Genomic DNA, 11,619 nt, shown 5'->3' with positions numbered 1-11,619 from the left:
TAAGACGAATATAATATCTAGAGAAAATCAGCCCTAAATACCTTCGTTTGCAATTTGTTTTTGAAATTTTGGCTTTTTTTGTTTTTGTTTTTTTTGCCTTTTTTTTCCTTTTTTTGTTTTTTTTTTGAAAAAAAAAGCAAACTAACAAGAATGATTTGAATCTAAATTAAAATTAAATAAAAAAGAACCTGAAACGATGAATCTTTTCTGGACTAGCTCCGTTGGGGTACCTTGACGTTTTTTGTGCAAGAACAAGCAAGATTGCTTGCTTCTTTCCAAGAATCGACCCAAATATGATACCAATTAATAGGGAAGTGGTGGCGGGTTGATGAACGTTGCTCTTTTTGAAGAATCAAACCTAGAAAGCTCTAGACTCGATGAATAACAAATGAGATGAAAATGGGAAGGTGGTGGCAGCAACTAGGGTCTTTTAGAGTTTCTTTTAAGTGCTGGAAAGAAGGTAAGAAACAAGATTAGAACAAGATAAACAAAAGATAAAGAAATTAAAAATAAAATAAGATAATAAAGAAATCAAAAGATCTCCCTTATGAAGGTAAACGGTAAAGATGATGATGGTGAGGATGGATTTGTGGAAAATAGATGGATAAGTGTCCTATCGAGCCCTCCTAGTCGCAATGAAAAGGCAAACACGATAATATGGCTCTAACCAACCCTCCTAGTCGCGATGAAAAGGCAAATTGGAGTGTGAAGATTAATCTCCCTCACAAGAACTTGAAAGAATTCAAGGAGAAGAAGCTTCGAAGGCACAAGGCAATCAGCACTTGCAAAAACGAACTCTCGTTGTATTATTAATCAAAGAAATCTTGAATTATAAAGTTTAATGAAGCCTCCTTTATATAGGGGCTGAGTTCTAAATGTCCTAAATAACTAATGAATAAAATAATAATAAACTAAACATATCTTAACTCTAATTCCTAATAAAATAATAATAACTAAAGATAATACTTTTAACCCAACCTTAATTCCTAATAAAATAATAAATCTAATCCTAAAAGGTAATGCATCATCTATATTAAGTTATATTACAAATAATCAATAAAAATATTGAAAATTCGTAATATTTACAAAATCCCGTATTAATCCCGTATAGGATTTTCTGCATGCACCGTCTTTAGTAAAATAGCCATATCTTGAGTTCCCGATATCGGATTGATGCGATTAAAGAAACGTTGGAAAGATAAGAGACAGACGGTCGTATCTCAGAAGAATCTTGACTAAATAATATCAGGATCCCATTCAAAAATTCGTAGTAAATATGCTTCTGTTCTGATCTTCTTTTCCAATGCTTGGACGAGTGGATCATTTGGAAGAGTTATTATTTCTTCCTTTGATGTGAGCCTTGTGATGCATGTATCACTTCCCACTGGTCCTCACCCTTCCTTCTGATTCCACGTTTTGTAATCCATCCTTTTGCTATTTACCATCAACAGTCTGGTTTAATTGAACTTCTGGTGACCTGCTCCCCTTTTGCCTAGATTTTTCTCTTTCTATTCCTTGCCTTCTGATATTCAGTTCCTCTTTTTCCAGTACCGTTCTTCTTCTAGGCTTTGCAAATGTCACAAACAGAGTGCTTCCTTGAATGATTGATCCATTTAGTGCCTCCAAATCTCCAAGTGCATCTTCTCTACTCATAACCTCACAAATCTGAACCGTTTTCCTCTCTACTTAACTTTCTCACGATAAACACATCGACCATATCTCCAAACCTTGAAAATGCAAACCACAGTCCTTTCTAGTGCATTGTTTTCGAAATATTTTCTACAAAAAGTGAAACTATCAGTCTCTCTAGGGCTTTTGCTCTTGGCCTTTCATTTGCGGGTCCTTGATGAGTTGCTCTTGAACTGGTTGCTCTCTGATGCTTTATCTCTTGATCTTTCATCTCTGATAGCTCCTACTGAGTTAAATTTTAAAAAAATAACTTTGTTCTTTATTCTAGGCTCCAAGGTCAAAAGGATCAATCTCTCAAGGAAAAGTGTTGTTCACTTCTTGAATAGTAACGTCCCTAAATAAATTTTAAATAAATTTATCGATCCATTTGTAAAAAGAGATCGATCTCTTCTAGGAAAAAAAATCTTATTACCTAAAAAAGGATCAATTCCTTTTAAAAGAGAACAATCCCTTTGCACTAAGTTATCCATAAAGGTCAAGAAATACTTTTTACGTTAGGTCATACCATTTACTTGGTATATTAAATGATGCTCACAATATTCTATGATAACATGACTAGAAAATATGCATAGCCCTCATGACTGATAAGTACATTTGTATAAATTGTTGCGGAAGATGGCTATCGGGTAGAGCAAAATCGCAACTGATAATTTGAGAAAATAAAAATGAAGATCACAAAATTTATGTGGAAAACCCCTAAATAATATAGGGTAAAAACCACAGGCAATGGTAGAAGAATTTCACTATGAGAAAATAGGAATTACAACTTCTCTCGATCTACCAAGGAGAAAACAATGATAATTTTCTCTTGATAAAAAAGGAGAAAACAACTCTTAAGAAACTCTCTAAATTCCCTAGTATTGGAAGAAAGCTAGAATGCTTTGGGATGGTTTTGAAGCTAAATGAGCTAGGGTATTTATAGTTTAAGCTTAAGGATTAATCTTGTAAATATCCTAAAGTTATAATGACTGAAATTATGATTATGCCATAAAATATTTTCAACAATTCCAGCTGCAACTTGGAATGCTTTCGGTGGAATTAATTAATGCAACCTTTCGGTGCACCAATTTTCAACAATCTCCCACTTGAAGATTTAATTGGAATAATCATATCTTCACACCATTTTTTCTACCTTGTACCTTCATGTAGCTTATGTCTCTGACATGCCACAAGAGGATCGACACCCAGTAAATTTATCAGCATTGATCGCCTTCGTCATGAAATCTCCTATGTTGTCTTTGGTATGGATCTTCTGCATATTTATCGTTCCTTCTTCCACCTTTTCACGAATGAAATGGTACTGAACTCGTATGTGTTTTGTCCTTGAATGAAATGTTGGATTCCTTTCTAGATGCAAAGCGCTTTGACTGTCACAAAACAAGAGACATACTCTTGATCGTGCCCAAGCTCCTCCACTAGCATCTTCAACCAAATTGCTTATTTACTGGCTTGTGTAGCTGCTACATATTATGTTCTGTTGTGGATGTAGCCACAACTGACTGCAATTTTGAAACCCAGCTTACAGCTCCACCAGCAACTTTAAACACATATACTGTAGTAGATTTGCTTTTATCCAAATCCCATGCGTAGTCAGAATCTATATACCCATTGATTAGTAAGTTTGATCCTTCGTAACATAATGTAACATTTGAGGTCCCTTTGATGTATCTCAGGATCTTCTTTACTATATTCCAATGCCCTTTTCCTGGATTTTCCATGTACCGACTAACCACTCCCACTGCTTGTGCAATGTCTGGTCTTGTGCATATCATAGCGAACATTAAACTTCCCACTGCTGATGCATACAGCACTCGAGACATCTTCATCCTCTCTTCTTCACTGCTAGGACTCATACTGGATGATATTTGAAGTTAATAGGAAGAGACGTAGAAATTGGCTTACAATCTTGCATGCTGAATCGTGACAAGATCTTCTTCAAGTAATTCTTTTGTGAAAGCCAAATCTTCCTATTACTTCTGTCTCGGTGAATTTTCATCCCTAGAATCTTGTTTGCTGATCCCAAGTCCTTCATTTCAAATTCCCTAGCCATTATGCCTTCAATTCTTCAATATGATCTTTGTTGGGTCCAACACCTTGGTGCATGCTTTAGACCGTACAGAGATTTGTTCAACTTGCAAACCAAGTTCTTCTTTTCTTCTTCTTCAAAACCTTCAGGCTGGAGCATGTAAATCTATTCTTCAAGATTTCCATGAAGAAAAGCTGTTTTAACATCTAGCTGCTCTAGATGTAAGTCCAATGTAGCACACATTGCCAAAACTACTCGAACTGTTGTTAGTCGAACCACAGGAGAAAATATTTCATTGAAATCAATACCTTCTTTTTGAGCATATCCTTTTACCACCAGTCTTGCACGATACCTGTCCACTTGATTGTCACCATTTCGCTTGATTTTGAAGACCCATTTGTTACCAATTGGCTTCATTCCTTTTGGTAGTGGCACAAGGTCCCATGTATTATTTTTATGAAGGGATTCAATTTATTCTTTCATCACCATCATCCAGAGTAAAGCATTTGAGCTGTTTATTGTATCCTGGTATGTTGATGGCTCACCGTCCTCTATTAAAAGGCAGTATAAAACATTTCCTTCTATAACATAATCTGAGTTCCAATTGGGACGTCTTCTCACACGATCTGATTGACGAGTTGTTGGAGCTTCAAAACTCTCTGGTTCTTGTTCATCATGTGTTGGTTCTGCTTCAGAAGAATCTCCATGTTCAAACTCTTTTTCCACATGTATCTGTGTAGTCTCTGACTTTTCAGTGCTACTATCTTCTTATTTTCTTTGTAGCTTATCTTCTACAAAGACAGCATCCCTGCTGATGATCACTTTGTGGGTAGTGGGATCCCACAAGCGATACCCCTTGACTCCATTAGCATACCACAAGAATTTGTATTTCCTGGATTTTGGATCCAGCTTTGAGATTTCTTGGGAGTTGTACATCACGTACACATTACTTCAAATACATAGAGGTTTGAATAATCAGTTGGTTTACCAGTCCACATCTCCATTGGTTTCTTCAGCTCTATTGCAGTTGATGGAGCTCGATTCACCAAATAACAGGCGGTATTGACTGCTTCTGCCCAGAATGATTTTTCTAGGCCTGCATCCCTCAACATTGCTCTTGTTCTTTCTAATAAGGTTTTGTTCATCCGCTCTGCCATTCCATTTTGATGAGGAGTGTTTGCCACTATGAATTGTATTTTGATGCCTTCTTTCTTGCAAAAGTCATCAAATTCTTTGCTTGTGTATTCTCCTCCATTATCTGTTCTGAAACACTTGATCTTGTTTCCAGAATCAAGTTCCACCCGTGCTTTGAAGTTTCTGAAAGTTGAAAACACATCTGACTTCTTCTTAATAGGGTACACCAAACATCTCCTAGAGTAGTCATCAATAAATGAGACAAAGTATTTTGCTCCGCCTAGGGATGTAACTGGTGCTTGTCATACGTCAGAGTGAATCAATTCTAGAACACTTTTGCCTCTAGAATTTGACGTGTTGAATTTCAACCGGTGTTGTTTACTTGTTATACAATGCTCACACATACCTTTGTTAAGCCTAGAAGTAGCTTTTGCTCCACAAGGACTTTCATTCCTTGTTCTGACATGTGTCCAAGTTTCTGATGCCATAACATTGCAGAATCTGAACTACATGAGGCAATAGAGGCTTCTACTTCTAGCACAATCTCTCCCTTCAGCATGTACAAGTTTACTGCTATCTTTTCGCCTTTCAGCATCACAAGCACTCCACGGAACACCTTCATGATTCCTTTCCATGTTTCAATCTTGCTTGCATTATTATCCAACAATCCGTAGGATAATAAATTTTTCTTCAGGCCTTTCACGTGTATCACATCTTGAATAATTTTAATTATTTCATCATACATCTTCAATTTGATGGTTCCCACGCCAATGATCTCTAAGGCATGATCATTGCAACTATACACAGATCCTCCTGAGACAGGTTCATAATGATGGAACCATTCTCTTCTTGAGGTCATGTGATATGTTGCTCCTGAATCAATGAGCCATATATCTGCAAATCTTTTTCTACCTTCCATGGTGGTTGACGCTTCAAAACATAGAGCATCTCCATCATTTGAAGTGTTTGCGGTATTGCCTTGTGGATTGGAGTTTTTATTTAGACTCCAACAATCCTTCTTCAAGTGACCCTTCTTTCCATAGTTGTAGCACTTTAAATTCTTCTTGCTTCTGAACTTTGATCTACCATGTTTGTGACTGCTGCTTTGGCCACGTTCCGTTGATCTCCCTCTCATCGTTGTCAACGCTTCTGCTTGTTGCAGATTTACTTGTTTGTCTTCCTTGTTCTTGCGCCGATTTTCTTATTGTAGAAAAATAGCTGCAACGTCATCGAAGACTAGACTGGTGACATTACTATTTGTCAAGTTGATGATGAGTTGATCATACGAATCAGGTAGACTTTGAAGTAGAAGTTCAATACGCTCTTGTTCTCCTATTTCACATCTTAGGGATGTAAGCTGAGAAAATAAAGTGTTCAGCGTGTTTAAGTGCTCTGTCACTGAAGTAGATTCTGGCATCCGGAGAGTGTACAATTTCCTCTTAAGGAAAATTTGATTATGCAATGATGTGGCCTCGTACAATTTGGTGAGATGATCCCATATCTCCTTAGTTGTCTTCTTCTCCTCAATGCTTGACAATACTTCATCTGCTAATTCTAGATGAAAGTTTGCCATATCATTCTCGTCCATTTCGATCCATTTGTTGTCATCTGTGAAATATACCGACCTTTCACTGATAGCTTCTAGACAACCGTCTTTCCTCAGGATGGCCTTCATCTTCAATTTCCACAATGAGAAATTTCTCCCATTGAACTTTTCAATATCAAATTTCGTTGCCATAGCTTCTTTTACAGATAGCTCCCACTATTTCACTATCATGAATAGTTCTCTGGAACCTTCAAAGAATGGGTAATACCTTCTCACTTTCTTATGTTAGAGGATCCACCTTTTGGTGGCAACCACAAAGATAATAAGCAGATATTACACACTCAAATCTGGCTCGGATACCAATTGTTGCGGAAGACGGCTATTGGATAGAGAAAAATCGCAAATGATAATTTGAGAAAATAAAAATGAAGATAAAAGAGACACAAAATTTACGAGGAAAACCCCTAAATAATATAGGGTAAAACTAAGGGCAACGGTAGAAGAATTTCACTATGAGAAAATAGGAATTGCAACTTCTCTCGATCTACCAAGGAGAAAACAATGATAATTTTCTCTTGATAAAAAAGGAGAAAACAACTCTCTAGAAACTCTCTAAATTCTCTAGTATTGGAAGAAAGCTAGAATGCTTTGGCATGGTTTTGAAGCTAAATGAGCCAGGGTATTTATAGTTGAAGCTTAAGACTAATCTTGTAAATACCTTAACGTTACAATGACTAAAATTGTGATTATACCATAAAATATTTTCAACAATTCCAGCTGCAACTTGAAATGCTTTCGGTGGAAAAGTGTGATTATACCATAAAAGAAATACTTTTTACGCTCGGGTCAAACCATTTACTTGGTATATTAAATGATGCTCACAATATTCTATGATAACATGACTAGCGTATATGCATAACCCTCATGACGGATAAGTATATTTGTATAAATTACATAATTGATAAGTCTATCTACATAATATGTAAGTATGGTCAATATATCAATTATTTTGTATGATTGTACATCTTTGTATATGCCATATGTATAACCTGATAAAACTATCACAATCTGCAATATAATTGTATGTCATATGCATTCTAAGTGGGTTCAGTTTATAGGGAGAAAATTATTGATTTTGTAGTATGTATGATATTATTGTTTGCTTCTATTACACGATTATGTGTTGATGCTTGTTTCTGTAATATGATCATGTATTAATTTTTTATGTTTATTTTTTTAGAAATAAGATGATAATTAATTCAAAAAACTTTGCATGTGAAGATTAACATATGGATAGATAATTCAGGACATGCTTGTCTTCTTTATGTGTTAAATATTTCCACAACAAGTTCTTTGGTTAAGAATTACTTTTTATGTTTGTGTCATATCTTTTCAAGTTGAGACTTGGTATATTAAATGATGCTCAAAATATTTTATGATAACATGATTGGTATATATGTATAACCTTTATGATTGATAAGTACATTTGTATTAATTGCATGATTGATAAGTATATTTATATAATATTTAATTTACAGGGAGAAAATTATTGATTTTATAGTATGTATGAAACTATTGCTTGCTTTTGTTACATGATTATGTGTTAATGCTTGTTTCCGTAATATGATCATGTATTACTATTTGTTGGGGAAATAACATGGTAGTTCAGGAAACTCTGCATGTGGAGATTAACATATGGATAGGTAGTTCGAGACTTACTAACATGTGTTTGTATTTTTTATGTTTTTTTAATAATCTGAGGTAAGTACATGACAGTTTTTATTCAAAGGCAACTCTCAGTCTTTCAACATTGATCGCTCACACCCGTGACATCTATGATGTTCGTTCTCGAGTTCTCAAAGTATAATAACAATTCCTTTACCGTTGAGGCCACTTTGGTTCATGTCATGCTTGTTTGTTTTATGCGCTAAATCTTGTATACAATATATTCTCTAGTTAAATACTATTACAAGTATGATTTCTTGTTATTTTATGAACATAAAGATCACATTGAATTTTATTGTTCATTCATTATTTTCTTTCCTTTTTTTCAAATTGGCATTGCTCTCTAATCTCAGCCTCGACATTAAATAAATATTCTCGTGTTTAAATTATATCCTTGATTTTAAATATTTTATTTTATTTTCAATTTGTGACCCTGTAATTGTTTTATTGGACTAACTAAATTTATTTTAAATATTAATTTAGTTTTAAATTTTGTTATATTCTGAATTTAATCTTAACATTTAGGTTGAATGTGTTACGTTGACATATATAATGAAATTGGTTCAAATGATTCAATATATAAGTAAACTTTTGTTTGTTTTTTAAATAAAGATTTGAGTTGTTGAAGCGATCTTTATAATTTTGCTTATATATTATTAGGGTAAATTACATGTTTAATACTTAAATTATTATTTTTAATCTGAAGTTTTAAAAGTGACAAAATGGTCACTCCACTGTCATCGCCGTTAAATTGATGACATGGTAACATTAATAAAACGGTTAATATTTAGTGTTGTCCCTAAATTAATGCTAAAACATCAAATAAGTCATTGAACAATGATTTTATATATAATTTACCCCCAAACTTTGTAATTTTCATTTTTTCTAAACACCCCACCACCTCCACTATATTGGAACCACCTAGATAGCATAGCTGCCAAATGCAACGTCGTTCCACTTCTGAGTGGCTGTCCATATAAAATCAAGTATTCCTAACTCGGTCCAAAGACACTCGCCCATCGCCTCTATATCAACATAAGTGTTCGATTCACTTGGCTGGAAACCATAAAACAAAAACTTGAGCAAAGACATCACAAATAAGATAGCTGAAGAAGACAAAATAAAGAATTTCACTAGTAGTTTAATTACAGATCTAGGAGAAATAAGACCAATGAGAAGTAAAATAGGGAAATATGGTAAAAGAGATCCCATGAGAAGATAAGATTTACATGGTGGAAAGGTATAACGAATTTTTTTTTTTTTTTCTTTCTAAAGGTAAAATTTGTGAACGCATCAACTTAGGTAAATATACTAGAAAAATTAAAAGAAAAACACTTAAAAAGACCATAGTAAAGCTCAAAGGAAATTTACAGAATGCAAACAAGAATGATCAAAACCAATAACTTACACAAGTAAAATATGAATGAGTTTCAAGAGCATGTGATCACAATTTTCAACAATAAAATAAGTGAACAAAAAAAAGAAATATTGACCTCATGAGATTGACTCTAAGGTTGACCTTGAGCTGGACAAAGAGGTCAATAGAGTTGGCTAAGGTAAGTAGCATTGCCATGAAAATACAGCACAATGAGGCGTGCATATGGATTTTTCAAGTAAAGCCCAATAATCTTGTTCCCACATTTGGTGTTGATCAAAAGCACATCCAAAGAATGATCACTGAAAAAACAGTGTCTTTACTTACGATGCCAAAGCAGTGGCGGGGTAAGAACGTAGGAGGTACAAAGTAGTAGTGGTGATGACTGTGATTTATTTGGAAAACAAATAGAAATTAAAAGGTTTTAGGGTAAATTAGATATAAAATCATTGTTCAATGTCTTATTTGATGTTTTAGCTGTAGTTTAGGGACAAGACTAAATATTAACCTTTTTGTTAACGTTGTCATGTCACCAATTTAACAGAAATAATGGTGGAGTGACTATTTTATTATAAATTAATAATGTCAATGACCAATTTGTTAACTTTTAAACTTAAATGGAGAAAACAAAAACTTACTCAAAGACTATTGATTTAGTTTACCTAAATTTTTAACACTAATATTGATGTGATATTTAAAAACATTTTTTTAAATCTCTACATTATTTTCTTTATTTTTTTAATAATTTAGTGGCTTTTTTAAGTGATTTTACTCGATAGGTGGTGACAAGTCACTCAAGAAATGCGAAAGCAAAATACAAATGGCAACATTAGAACCTTGGTCTTCACGGAGTAAAGCCAAGCACATGATAAAATTTCACCGCAATATATATTTTACCTATAGTCATTTTTACCGTAAAACATAAAATTTTGATCAAGCTTAGAATTCGAACTTATAATGTTTAACTAAAATTAATATATATAGATAGGATTTCTTTGTACTCCGTATAAAATTTTTAATTTTACATATTTTTAGGACTATTGGATGAGAGAAATAAAATGTTGAGATTAACAATAAGAAATGAGAATATATTAACTAAAAAAGAACTTGGAGTTAATCTCAACCTTTGATTTTTTTCCAACCCAATAGTCCTAAAATGATGTAGAACTTTAATTTTACTCCGGGTATATATATATATATATATACTCAATTAACATTAATATTTAATATTTATACATTTTAAATTAAATATTATATTATTTTTAACTTTATTTAGAAAGTTAATCTAATAATTATGTATACATTTTTATACAATTAATATTTTATTATCATAAAATTATATTCTATAATAAATAGTTTAAATTTATATTTATTTAATTATTTAAAGATGTATAAAAATACTTTTTTATTATAAATCATGTAAACACCATTTTTAAATTTATATTCCATAAATAGTCAAATAATTTAATATTGATTAAATAAATATAAATTTTAAACCATTTAAAATATAATATATTTTTATAATATTTTTAATTTTAAATAATTTAATATTTATATTCTACCATAAATAAATATTATAAATTTAAATTTTATAATAATTTAATTTTAATTTTTTTAAAAATATATAAATAATTATTTAATTAATTTTTATTCATAGATGAAGTAATTTTTTTTTGATTTAACCGTTATATAAATTAATTATTAATATTACTGAGATTTGCATAGACTTTTTTCTAGCATAGTGGTTAAATTGTATGATATTTAAGTAGAAGGTCCCAAATTTGATTTTAGATTTAACTAAAAAATCTTTTGTTTTGTGATGGCCGTGTACTATAGATTATATATATATAAATAAGGAGTGTAGGACAACCAACACACTTTTACAAAATTCTCTGAAAAATTTAAGAAATCAAAATTTATCCGTTTTAATTGGTAACATTTTTATCCTCTTCTATCCTATCCTAGTTTGTTCCTCGTACATGAATCTCTGAGGTGATATTTTATTATTATTTTTCGTTATGTCATGTGACGTGTTGGTGGTCCTACCTTTATTTACTACTAATATATTATTGTGTTGTGTGTCAATTAAATATAAAATTCAGATATTAAAACGAAAAAAATAAC

The sequence above is a fragment of the Hibiscus syriacus genome, unplaced genomic scaffold (genome assembly GCF_006381635.1).
Source record: "Hibiscus syriacus cultivar Baekdansim isolate YM2019G1 unplaced genomic scaffold, ASM638163v2 tig00111463_pilon, whole genome shotgun sequence".
Taxonomy (NCBI): Eukaryota; Viridiplantae; Streptophyta; class Magnoliopsida; order Malvales; family Malvaceae; genus Hibiscus; species Hibiscus syriacus.
Note: the sequence above shows the minus strand (reverse complement) of the source record.